Below are 14,170 nucleotides of genomic sequence, written 5' to 3'. Positions count from 1 at the left end.
CCTTGATGCTCTCGTTGAACAGTTGCCATCTCCATTTCTAATCCTGGGACATCATCCCCTCTGGGGAAGTTCTGTTATTGATGGAAGGGGTCACTCTGTAGAGTGTATGCTCTCTGATCACAATCTTTCTCTTTTCAATACTGGTTCTTCCACTTATTTTCATGCACCTAGTCAGTCCTTTACCACTGTTGATCTCTCGGTTTGCTCCCCTTCATTATTCTCCCATTTTTCATGGAGGGTTGACAGTAATCCACTAGGCAGTGATCATTTTCCAATCCTTTTGAGAGAGACTGGCCGTGGTCGATGCCACCCTACCCGCATGCCCCGGTGGAAGCTGGATCAGGCAGACTGGTCCACTTTCACTGCTCTCGCAGAACTGGATCCTGCCATTGTAAATCAGCCATCACTAGACGACTGTGTGGCAGCGGTAACTGGCTGTATTATACAAGCAGCTGCTCAGTGTATTCCTAAAACCTCGACACGTTTTCCACGATATCCTCGTCCATGGTGGAATCCTGCTTGCCACTTAGCATGGAAGGCTCAAAAATGGGCCTGGGATACTTTTCGTAGATATCCCACACTTTCAAACTGCGTCGCTTTCCAATGGTCCCGTGCACATGCTAGGTGGGTAAGACGTCAAAGCCAGAAGGAATCTTGGATTAAGTTCACAACTAGCATATCTTCTACCACCAGTTCCAAGATCATATGGGACAGGATTCGAAAGGTTAATGGGCACAAAAATTCTGTTCCCCTCTCAATCTTACTCTCTGATGATCAGGAGGTGGATGATGTCCGGAGCATCGCTGATACTCTAGGTGAAAGCTTTTGCCGGGTATCTAGCAATTATGCTTGTTCCTCCACCTTCCTGGCCATAAAGACTCGGGCAGAGCGTTCACCTCTTTCCTTTTGAACTGACTGTTTCTTTGACTATAATTGTCCTTTTACACTGGTGGAACTGAAAATGGCCCTTCATTGGTCTGCTAGTACATCTGTTGGACCTGATGATGTTCATTATGACATGTTGCACCATCTATCTCCTGCTTCTCTTGATGTCCTGATTGTCTTTAACTGGATCTGGCAGGAGAATGTTTTTCCTGATGCCTGGCGCCAGGCTATTATTTTACCTTTCTCTAAGCCAGGGAAAGATCCCAAGATTCCTTCAAACTACCGTTCAATTGCTTTGACGAGCTGTCTCTGTAAGACCTTAGAAAGGATGGTTAATGCTCGTCTTGTTTGGTTCCTCGAATCAAACAACCTCCTCTCGCCCTCCCAGTGTGTGTTCCGACGACAGCACTCCACCATAGACCACCTAATTCGTCTTGAAACAGCAATCAGAGAAGCTTTTCTCAAACGACATCTTGTATCAATATTCTTTGACATTGAGAAGGCTTATGACACAACATGGAAGTATGGCATTTTGCGAGACCTCCATATATATGGGTTACGCGGACATTTACCCATGTTTATTAAAAAAAAATAATGGACAAGAGATTCCAAGTTGTGTGGGTTCAACAGTTTCTCATTCTTTTCTACAGGAACTTGGGGTCCCTCAGGGCTGTGTTTTGAGTGTCGCACTTTTCAGTATAAATATTAATGCCATGACTGAACAACTCCCTCTGACTGTTGCACTGTTGTCTGACTCTATGTCGACGACTTTCACATCTCGTGTCAGTCGTCGAACATATTGAGCAGCAACTACAAACTGCCCTCAATCGTGTACTGAAGTGGACCATGGCAAACGGCTTTAATTTCTCTCTCTCTAAAACCATTTGCATGCACTTTTGTCGCCAACGGGGTATCCACCCTAATCCTGAACTCCGTATCGGTGAAGTTTCGCTGCCAGTGGTCCCTGAGACCAAGTTCTTGGGGCTTATTTTTTACCGTAAGCTGACCTTTATATCACACTTAAAGCAGCTTCGGGTTAAATACACAAGAGCACTGAACATCTTCTGTGTCCTCTCTTCTACCAGTTGGGGAGCAGATCGATGTTCAATGTTAAAGGTATATCGTGCTCTTATTCGATCAAAACTCGACTATGGATCAATGGTCTATGGCTCTGCCAGATCCTCGGCCTTAAAGATGCTGGACCCCATTCATCACCAAGGTCTTCGACTCTGCTCTGGGGCTTTCCGCACCTTTCCAGTTCAAAGCTTATACGTTGAATCTCATGAACCTTCTCTGCACCTTTGCCCTTTTGCAACTATCTTTACTATATTCTTCAAAACTTCGTTCCTTAACAAAGCATGTTCAGGATGTGTTTTCCTTCCTCGGTGGACCTTACTTTTTCAGAACAGACGATCTGCCATTGCTCCGTTTGGCCTTCGCATCCGGGCACAATTGGATGAATTGGGTCTGTCCTTGGATAACATTGTAGATTCTACAGGTCAGCCCATCCCACCATGGCTTATTACAGCCCCCAAATGTGACCTTTCTTTCAGTCATCTGAAAAAGGCAGATACTCCAGATTGGAAGTACCGTCTTTTATTTAATGAACATCTTTCAAACAATCATTCCGTTCCCATTTATACAGCTGGTTCCAAATCAGGTAATTCAGTAGGCTCTGCTATGGTTTGCTGCGGTTCGGTAGTTGCGTGCAGAATCCCCTCTACAGCTTCTGTGTTCACTGCTGAACTGTATGCCATATCTCTTGCTCTGGATCATATTGCAGCTGAGCAGTACTCCAACTGCACTATTTATACTGACTCGCTTCTTTCTATACTCATCGTTTTCTTTTATCTGGCACTGATGCACCAATGTGTAGTTTGTGTAACACTCAAATCACTATCAGCCACATTTTACTTTCTTGCCATCGTTACAATTCTCAACGACGGCAATATTTTAAACATGTTTTTTCCCAAGGTTTATCTGTAACATTGGACAGTGTTATTGGTGATGGTGACACTGTCCACCTTGATAAAGTTTTTACTTTTTTAATGGCCATTAATCTTTTGAATCTCATTTAAGTGTTGCATATTTATTAATTACACCTTTTTAATTGTGGTTCCTTTTTTACAGTTTCATACTCTCTAGTTCAATTTGACATTGGGAAATGGCCAGAACATTAAATAACTCGACACCAGGACTGGAAAGGCTGCTGTTTGAACTATCCGCTTGAACTACCCGTTAGTCCTCCTGGCGAGTTGTTATTACACTTTTGCTGCATGTCATTTAACACTTTTACTACTTTACCTTTTAGTACTGGCCATAATGACACACAACCCGGAACCAGGACTGGAAAGACCAACTACAGGTGACTGACGGTGATTCTTATACTTACCTGTTAGTCTTCCTGGCGTGTTATGATCATTACCAATGTCAACATTGGTTTTACGCCATTTTCTGTTTTAATTGCTGTTTTGTTTTGTTTTGTTTTACCTTCATTTACTTTTACAAATTTTACTCCATTTACTTTACTTTTACCTTTTTACTGGACATTTGGCTACTCATTACTACGAATTAGCTAAGTGTCTTTTAAAACTTCTATTATTTTACATTTTGATAATGGCTGCTATGACACATAACCCGGAACCAGGATTGGAAAGGCCAACTTCAGGTGACTGATGGTGGTTTTTGTACTTTCCTGTTAGTCTTCCTGGCGGGTTATGATCATTACCATTTTGCTAGAGAAAGTCCTTTACAACTTTTCTTACTCTGCTCTCTCTCTTAACATTGTAGACTAGGTGTCAAGATTGGTTTTATACTTTTTCTGTTTTTCAATGATGTTTTGTTTTACCTTCATTTCCTTTTATGTATTTTACTACATTTACTTTATTTTTACCTTTTTACCGGACGTTTGGCGCAGATAGCCTAGCTGCTTTGTGCCATAAAACACTAAATCAATCAATCAATATTATCTTCCAAATCTTGCTTTCAAACATTTTAGTGGCACACATCAACTGGGTTTGAGGTTTCGAGTTTAATTATATATTAATTCTTCGGATTTGCAATGCTATTAGTTGAAAATCTTGCTCCTTCAGATTTGTAAAGAATTACATCTTCCTCTTGCTCTGTGGTTTGTTAAACTTCATTTTCACGTAATTTTTCTTGTTCAAAGATACTAGTTTCTTAAAATAATATATTCAAAATGAATCAAACGTACCTATAAAAGTTCTTTACATTATAGAATAACACAGCTGTAACCAAAAGTCTAAATAATTATCCTTTTTCTTTTGTTATCACAATATATACCGTTGTATCTAAAGCTTTAAATGGTTAAATTACTTTAAACACCCTTTAACAAAAAATTACTTTATGTTGTTATAATACCACTGTGAAACATTTTAAATATTGCTTGTTATGGATAAACTAACAATTGTGCAGTTTAACTTCACTTTTATTAACTTAAAGTCTTCTTACTGAATTTGTACTCACTTAGTTGTGTGTGTGTCTATATACACTGCTCGTCAAAATCTTAAGGCCAATGAACATAAAGAAAAAAAACTTTTGACCAGCTAGTATTTAAGTTAATTTCACAGTGATCACATTTTCCCTATAAAATGCTAAAAATAAGTGTTTTTTATTTTCCCTTTTCTTATTGTCATCTTTCAAAGCACTATTCAAATAAGTGGTTGAGTCTAGCAACGCAAAATGCATTTTTTCTTTGTGTTCATTAGCTTAAAGATTTTGGCCAGCAGTGTGTGTGTGTGTGTATATATATATATATATATATATTGCCTAACCGAGGCCTTTAACTTTCTACAAAATACGAGATCCAGTGATGTTACAATACTCATTTAAGACAACGAGAAAAATATGGAAGGCAAGAGTAATGACACATAAAGTTACAACAAACGACGGCCCAGCATGGTTAGGTGGGTTAAGGCGTTCGACTCGTAATCTGAGGGTCGCGAGTTCGAACTCCCGTCGCACCAAACATGCCCTTTCAGCCCATATAATGTTACGATTAATCCCACTATTCGTTGTTAAAGAGTAGCCCAAGAGTTGGCGGTGGGTGGCGATGACTAGCTGCATTCTCTCTAGTCTAACACTGCTAAATTAGGGACGGCTAGCGCAGATAGACCTCGAGTAGCTTTTTGCGAAATTCAAACAAACAAACAAATACAACAAATGAGCTAAACATACGACTGTATTTTAAATACGGTTGGTATGGGTATTAGCGCCTTAATTAAAATAAAGTACAGAAGGTCAAAATATTGTTCTTTATTTTATTTTAATTAAAGTGTTAATACTCATACCAACCGTCTTTGAGAATACATTTTTATTTTAAGTGTGTTTCTCCTTATCGCGAACAATGTACGATTCTTACGAAATTTGTGATAAATATGGGTTTGACAAAAATACAAGACTTACTTGCTCTACTATATTTCGTTAATATCGTAACATAGGTACACGTAAATATGTTTATAAAACCCGATTTAGCACTGGTTATAGCTTTTAACAGTACTCTCTGTGTTCACATAGATTAAGATAATTTATATTATTTGGTTATATTCGACTAAAATTCTAGTGCATAGTCTAAGCAGTAGCTTGTGTATAAGAATAACGTAATAAAGAAACGCTTCCCCAAATACTGCCCCGATGCCTGTTTAAAACTTTATTTAAAATAAGAAAAGGTTTTATCAAGTTGTGACTAATATGTTATGATTATGGGTCATGGGCGTGTAATGACTGTAAGGCCATGCATATTAGCAAAATGAAACTTTGCTTAAAAACTAGAGTATGTGCATATTTAAGAGTATCTAACAGAATAAGTTATTCACTATTTAAACCTAGCCACTTATCCATTCCATAACATTCTGAAACCACAGGTCACAATATCCCATTTAACGATCTCTCTATCATCACCACAGGATTTGCAGACTTTGACCCCTGCATTAAAGTAAGTCTACTCATAGCTTGACTACCTTACCCTTAACGATTCGCTTTTTGGATTTAAAATTGTTCTACATTTTAATATTTAACTCAGCTTTTAGTAATAATCACCTTTTTAACACGATTTTAATGGAATAAGTTATTCCGAAGCGTTCAAACTTTATCAACCGTATTATTCTTCTTTATCAAATTTCAGTTTCACCGTTGTGAATTTAAAGCAAGTATCGTTTTTTTCTTGTCTATCTATAAAGCAATATGTTTCTAACGCTTTATTTTTACATAACATTCTCTTTTCCGAGTATGTTGCATCGGAAATGAGATAAATTTAACAATGGTATATTAAAAATTTACAAAGATGCTCTATAGAAGCTCAAATGACCTTTATCACGTGACTGAAATGCATTTATATATCACTCATTCATTTACACCACCATGTTCATTTTATCCCTATAGAAAGAAGGTTTACCTTTCGAAAGCGCTGGGGTTGTAGGATTTTTATTTTTTCATATTAAGATTTCTTTCTTCAATCTATGCTTTTCTGACATCATCAAGCTAAAGTTACATAGATAGTTTCTAACAAAAATAATCAAACAGTCTATTAAAAGTCAGTGGTGTTTTAACAAAATTAACTTTGACAACTATATGAATAACGTACAGTCTTGGTCAAAGTGTTGTAATACTGTTTTAAATTGATGTTTACATGCATAAAGTAATATTGAATAAATGTTTGAGTAGTAACAAAGAAGGTAGTAGTTATTAACCACTTTTTTTAAAACATACGCACACCTGCTTTGTATGAAAGGGCGTACCTTTGTTACAATATTTTTCAAAACAGATGAATACTTTGTTCAGACTGTTTCTCTGGGCTTGGTGTAAAGTTATGCTTCGTCACGTGCTAGAAGTTATAGGACATCAAATTGTTAAACTGTCTAGAAATAGTATGAAGCAAACGGGTATTTCCAGTACAGTAAGATTCCCTTTATGTACTGTATCCCAAATCCTGAAACGTCATTGGATTACAGGAAAACTTCTAGGAAAGTTTACTGGTAGATGCTGAAAAACAAATGCCTGATATGACCATTTATTGATCAAGTTAACACTTCAAGGTCGAAAGAAGTCTTGCAATAGCTTATAAGAGAAATGACAAGCATTCACTCCAGGGTATCTCAATGAATAGTGAATAGGAGACTAACCAAACAAGATTATTTTGCAAAAGTTTTCAAACTGATATTAACCAAAATTCACTACTATCACCATGTTATTTGGACAAAACAGCACGTAAGCTTACAGTTAGCACTCTGGCAATGTGTCGGCTTTTCAGATGAATCCTATTTTCGACTTGTTAAAGTTGATAGTAATATTTGTGTTGCTACCAAGATATTACAGGTAATTGTGCCAGTGTGTGATGGTCGTTAAGCACTGGTGTTGGTATTGCACAGTGTGTGCTGCCCAGATGAAAAACTCGCCTACCCAGAACTACCAGAGAACTATTGAATCTCCTTTACAATGAATAACTCTAGATATCGCTAGTCTTATCCCAAACCCTTGACAAAGTTAAATGGTGTTTTTTGGTCATTAATCATCACTTGTTTAAGAGAGATGAAGCTTATCCATTGCTTGATACTTCAACACATTTAATAGCTGATGATTTAATATAGTAAGGTATAGCCCAATTTGATACATTTGAAGAAATTTTCACAAATAAAGTTCTAATTTCAATAACTAATTATTTTCTATGTTAGCTATAGTTAATGAACAAATTCCATGCATTATAAATACAATTAAACATGATGTTGAATATTAGATGGCAATCTCAGAGGTTGTGCTGACAAGCACTAATACTTCACATGGAGGTCGGTTATCTCGACGTAAAAGTAGTTACTTTACTGAGTGTACCAGAGGCCTTTTATCTGTATAATGTTATATTAGTTCTCTATTTCTTGTTTTTATAGCTACGCAATAAAGTATTTTATTTTTCAGCAATTTTATTCCTTATGAACGTTGATGAACACCTTTGATGGTTGCCACCACTGCATTAGTAGTACAAAGGAGTTCAATAAAATTCAGTACAGTTGTATCACATATTTGATATAGGGGCTTATTTGTATAATGAGCACTACAGAGGGGAAAGTTATTAATTACAAGCAGTATTTATTCCAAAATGGAAAATATCCAGTAGCGAGGAGATTTACATGACAACAAAAACAGTTTGTTTGTTTTTGAATTTCGCGCAAAGCTACACGAGGGCTATCTGCACTAACCATCCCTAATTTAACAGTGTAAGACTAGAGGGAAGGCAGCTAGTCATCACCACCAACCGCCAACTCTTGGGCTACTCTTTTACCAACGAATAGTGGAATTGACCGTCACATTATATTGCCCCACGGTTGAAAGGACGAACATGTTTGGTTCGACCGGGTTTCGAACCCGCGACCCTCGGATTACGAGTCGAACGCCTTAACCCACCTGGCCATGTTGGGCCAATAAAAAGAGAAGCAAAGGTTTTTTGATTAAAAGAATAGAACATTCATTATCTCTATTAAGTATTTTACATTATTCTAAAAGCATATTATGGCTAAACATTTCTAATTTTGCTAATTCAAGCCATTATGATTGTCACTTAAAAGATCTTTAACGAAAATGTAAAAGCTAAGTTATAAAATACATTACTATACTCGGAGGGAAACCATGACTTACACTGTGGAAACAGAGTGAATAGTTGACAGGTGGCTCATTTCAGTTGCGGGATGGGCAGCTGGTAAATGTTTTCTGATACAGACTGACTTACTGCGGATTATATCTAACTTGCGTTTATAACTTTTAGGTATTATCTCGCTTACTTGTATACAGTATGTGACTACATTCACTCAGCATCTTCAATTGCAATCACAGAAGCTACACAAGAGCTCTTGATCTCATGTGCTCATTGATATCTTTACTCTGACCACATGCTATAAAATGTCTTTTAGTTTACTTTAAGTTCTGTTTGTTGTCAACTCCTTTGACAGCTATTTTAACTTTATATAATCACTCATCTCATCAGTTTACCTTAGACCTCTTAGCAGACTTTTTCCAAGCTCGAAGTTAATAGTCTGATATTTATAGTTTTGACAAGTTGTTATACAGCAGTGTTTTCTTCCAGGTATTCAACTTTTGAGAAGAAATCCAGTTTGGAAAGTACATCTTGGCTAGTTATGCGTCAAAAGTGTCACTTTCGAAATTAAAAGTGAATTACGTTTATATACACACGTGGTTACTTAAATGAGCTCATTTCTTTATACCTACTGTTTACTAATTCGAAATTAGCTTACTGAAGGAAAATTATATTGAAACATTCTCTGTATGTATTGTTGCTTTAATATTTTGTTCGATATATTTATATTATTAACGTTTTATTTCTTATAAGTGTTTGTTTCGTCTCTTCCCTCTATATTACACTCTCCTTGAAACAAGGAAATTTTCAAGAATTCTTAATGTGCCTTTACAAGACTCAACTTCCATACAGAAACTCGTATCAAGTAATCTTTTCTCATGCTTCAGTCATTGATCATTGCATTCACATTCCAAAGTCTCAGTACCGTCAAAAATTTATTCTTATGTGCTATGCATACTATTATACACAATAGGACAACTTATCTATACAAACTCCAAATTATTTAATAACAGTTTAGGACAATATCACAACAATCATTTCTAATTTCATTATAACTTTGTTAACAAAATGAATAGTTAATAATTATATGTAGAATCACTTTAATACAAGTATCTTGATATTTTACGGTAAATAAAAGAAAAAGTATCATAAATACTATTCTAATAATATACAGATTGAAAACCAGTACTTAATATATAAAATGAAACACTAAAAACTACGTAGATATTAAAATACAAAATCATATATATATACTTAGTAGATTGGTTTGTTTTGTTTAGAATTTTGAAAAATCAACTCTATAGCCAAGAAGTTTTATACTGATAGAGATCAATAATCTCACAAAAGAATCAGATCTGCCCTTGACAAAACTAAAGAAAGAACAAACTGACAATAAACACAAAGTGTCATTAATGAAATTACATGTTCCTGTAAACAAATCTATGGATAAACTGGGAAACATTTTATAGAAGAAATAAAATAAAATTAAGACTGCAAAATACTGCTGGAGACATACACATTTAATTACAAAAACATATCACCTTTACAAATAGTCATGTACTCCACTAGTTTATGTCCAACTAGTAGCCAGATTCTGGCTACTGAAATATCACTTTCATAACCTTCTGGGATCATTTTATGAAGTTACTTGGTAGCTGTGGTCCTGTAATGTGCAGCCATCAAATTCATTTTACATATCAGGCAGCAAAATTTCATGAAACTAATACTTTTCAGCTAACCTCATTATTTGTTAGGATTAAGATTTCTGCTGTCATTTCTATATTTCAACTTACGCTTATAGTAAGCACAATACCTTTATCTCATGTGTAATCGTTATATTGATTCAGATATACGGATTAAGCATTCTCTCTTGAGCTCTTGCCACTTAGCTAGATCAAGAGAGTGACTTTCTAGAAATGTCAATGACCTTTCGCATCAGAAAATTCACTTAATGGCAATGATAAGCAAGTTCTTTCTGTAACAGTTTTGTAGTTATCCCTGATACTGCGCGACACACACAGCCTTAGAGGGCGTTACACGCGCGTAGACCTCAGTGAAAGAGAGAAGGGATTGATGTCAACAAAGGTAATGACGTCATAGTTCTACAAATTGTAAACATAGGACGCTAGTGTCAAGTTAGTGACATCATGAGAAAGGGATGCGTTGCTAGGCGTATGTGACGGACGATTACATAATACAAACTGGAACCAAACAATAGAGGTTTTTCGTGTGACGTCACTCTTGACCTAGTTATTGCTGACCGCCATGATGGGTGGAACGCTCGGCGTGTTTATATTCCAACACAAGGGTGATTCATAGTCAAAAGTGCGCGATGGTACACTCGTGTTGTGCATTTAACTGTTCAAATCGACATGGACAGGTGGAAAATGTGTCATACTACAGATTTCCTAAAGATCCCGACTGAAGAAGACGATGGATTGCAACTGTCAATAGGAAAAACGGGACATCCACAGAGCACACCAGACTTTGTAGTAAACATTTTGTGTCAGGTATGTATAATTCGTCTATAGCCAGGCTGAATAAATTGAAACTTACATGCATGATATATGTATAGCAGAACACACTGCAGCACCAGTCAAAGATATTTTTTTGCACACTTTTATTTTACTTTTAAATAATTGAATAGTAAATTTAGTGAAGGAACAATATCATTCATGATGAATAGGTTATATAGCCATTTGTACATTAAGACAAAATGTTAATATCTCTTAAAGGACCAATTTAAGTGATTCATCAGAAAACCACAACTGGCACAAGATTAAAAAGTGTGCAAATAATTACTTTGTTGGCTGTACATTCAGTTGTTAAACAATGTTCAGCATATTCAGTTATATATATATATATATATATATTCAGTTAAAAGTGTACAGTGTATCTGTTATATATATAAATATTATCTGATGATGCCTGTAGATCTATATCTTAACTAAGTTATTGTACTCTGTTTCAGGGACGAAGAGTGATGATCCCCTATTACCTGACTATGTACCTTCCATATTTCATTTTACACGTTCTCCCCTGAAGAGAAGGAAAACTGCTGAATTGTGTAAATATGAAAACAGGAAAGAAGTGACCAAAAGGAGAATAGAACAACAAAAGAGACATGAAGCTGCTGCTGGGCTGCTTGACCTTGCTTTCATAGAATTTAAAACAAAAGCCAATAACGAAATAGTGACAACCTGATGTGATTATTGTTTCTTTTTACTGAGTTTTTTGTAACCTTTTAGACTTTCATTTGTATAGGTGGAAGTCCTGTTTATCAAATATATATAAATGTCACCATATGTAATATTTGGCAGATCTACTCCGGAAACAGTCTGACTCTGAGCAACGTTGTCTTGGCTGGATATTACTGGCGTAAATACACGTGGCGGGAGCATATACGGGTCTCCTACACCCAGTTCCTTCACTTTTTCTTCATACCTGGCCTTTTCAGCACCTGTCAGGTGTGCTACAAGTGATGAAAAGCCAGCGGCAGCCATTTATATGTGAATAGTACTGAATACAGCAGTTGTTAACTCGTTCAGTCATGCGGGACACTTGCCACCCAATATGGCGGTATGTGACCTCTTTGTGGTCACGTGACACTGATAGGTTCACGCAAAACATCTATATATTGCATCTTAGAACAGCTGGTATGAGTATTAACACTTTTACTAATACAGCAGAAAGCAATGTTTCGATCTTTCTAGATCACCTTCAGGCTAATCTTCTGTGTTAACCAGTTTAATTCAAGCGTTAACTGCTTAAAAATAGTTGGATGTATCCAAAGCGACTAGCACTACTCATGTAACTGGTCATTCTTTTCAACCAAGAGAAGATCACAATCATGAGAAATCACATTCTACCAGCAACGACAATGATGAGATCTACAACATTTTCCCGAATATAACATACATTTTCCCCACTAAAATATGCATCTAAACATCAGGGTATGTATATGAAGGTAATTCTAAATGGATTTTTATAGTGTAGACCAGGGGTGTGCAACAGGCGGCCCGCGGGCCACAACCCGCCCCGCCAAGCCATTTAGTGTGGCCCTAGTTGTTGTAATCTAACCATGTGGCCTGATCTGTAATCCAACGCAAATGGAATATTTTTAAAAGCATCGATCCTACGGGATTCCCAGGCTTCGACTCGACAAACTTCTAAAATTATCTTTGCTAGAGAGGAGCAGGCCGAATTCGATTGGTCGGCCTCCTTAGGGCATGAATAGGTGACGTGCACTAGCACTATTCAGTGATGTCGAGAAACCCACTTGTTGAGAAATTTATATGCAAAAACGGCTCGTTTGGGTTGAGAAAATATTTTACATAGAAGAGCGAACAACGTTTCGACCTTCTTCAGTCATCGTCAGCACTATTGTCTACGACTCAACGTCATGTCCTGAACCTCGCCTTCGCCCGCTGGCGACAATTTTCCCTAACCTCTGCTGTCCGTCATTCATTATTGGTGAAAATTTTATTACCTTTTACAGTTACTACAAGAGATTGAAGGTAAATTGATTATTATTTAGCATATTGTTGTGACTTTACTGAATTTATTAAATTTTTTGCTTTCAGATGCATCTGATTCTATGTACAGTGTGACCTCGTTATTCGCGGGGGTTACGTTCTTTACCCTCCCGCGAATAGCGAAAAACCGCGAATATTGGATGCAGTTTTAAAACGTATATGTATGCGATTATATACTATATGAAATGCTTCCCAAACACTAATGATACTTATACTCATTGATGCAGTAATAATGTAGCAATATTGCATACTGTTATGTATTTCACTAAATTGTACCGTGCGTTACCGGGCTGTGCTTTGCCGTTTGCGTTGTTGGGGAAGCTGAGGCAGTCAGCCAATAGCAGTCCAATCTTGTTTGGTGAAGACGACAATTGATAAAACGGCTTGATTGAGTAAATACAACAGAAATCTCCTCGAAAAGCCCTTTCAGTCTCTGTGACCTACAAAAACGCAGTTCGCGCATAACCCGCGAATATGCGGGGCCGCGAATGGCGAACCGCGAATAGGCGAGGTCACACTGTATTTTGCTATTCTCAATTAATTTAAGTACCGGAAGGCTATGATCGGGATGCCAATTTAGAAACATGTGTTTCTGTCCATAAGAGGTTCCATGTGTAAATAAATTCTATGTTTTTTTCTACTTTGCTATTTTCGTGAGAATAATTTTTGTTTTGATTTCAGGGCTAGTAAAATGTCAGCAGTTAAGAAACGAAAAATTGATGATGAGGGAAGGTTATTCAACAGTGAATGGTGCACAAAATATCTTGTTGTCCCACATAATCAAGGTGTTGTCTGCCTCGTCTGTCAAACGACAATTGCAGTCATGAAAGAGTACAATATTAAGCGACATTACGCAACTAAGCACTCCTCCCAGTTTGATGAAATTGTTGGTCAGGCACGAAAGGACAAAATTGAACATTTAAAACATCCATTGAAAAGCAACAAGGTGTTTTTACCACTTTCAAGAAAAATTCAGAACTGGTGACAAAACTGAGTTTTAAGCTTTGTGAATGTATGGCAGAAAAGGGAAAGCCTTTCAGTGATGGATAATTTATTAAAAATTGTTTAACAATATTCACAGAATATGCATGTCCAGAGAAAAAATATTTGGTGGAGCAAACTAGCCTTTCCCGCTTTACTGTCTCACGCA

The 14,170-nt window shown here is 36.8% G+C and overlaps 1 long non-coding RNA gene across 1 annotated transcript; it reads left to right on the top strand.

Annotated features, from left to right (window-relative positions):
* The first annotated feature begins 6,710 nt into the window (after positions 1-6,710).
* Positions 6,711-13,383, top strand: LOC143258521 (uncharacterized). Its single transcript, XR_013032336.1, has 2 exons — positions 6,711-10,995; positions 11,457-13,383. It is a non-coding gene; the product is annotated as an uncharacterized LOC143258521 (long non-coding RNA).
* Positions 13,384-14,170: the final 787 nt, after the last annotated feature.

This window comes from Tachypleus tridentatus, chromosome 8 (genome assembly GCF_004210375.1).
Source record: "Tachypleus tridentatus isolate NWPU-2018 chromosome 8, ASM421037v1, whole genome shotgun sequence".
NCBI classification, from domain to species: Eukaryota; Metazoa; Arthropoda; class Merostomata; order Xiphosura; family Limulidae; genus Tachypleus; species Tachypleus tridentatus.
This window is presented reverse-complemented; position numbering and strand designations above follow the sequence as displayed.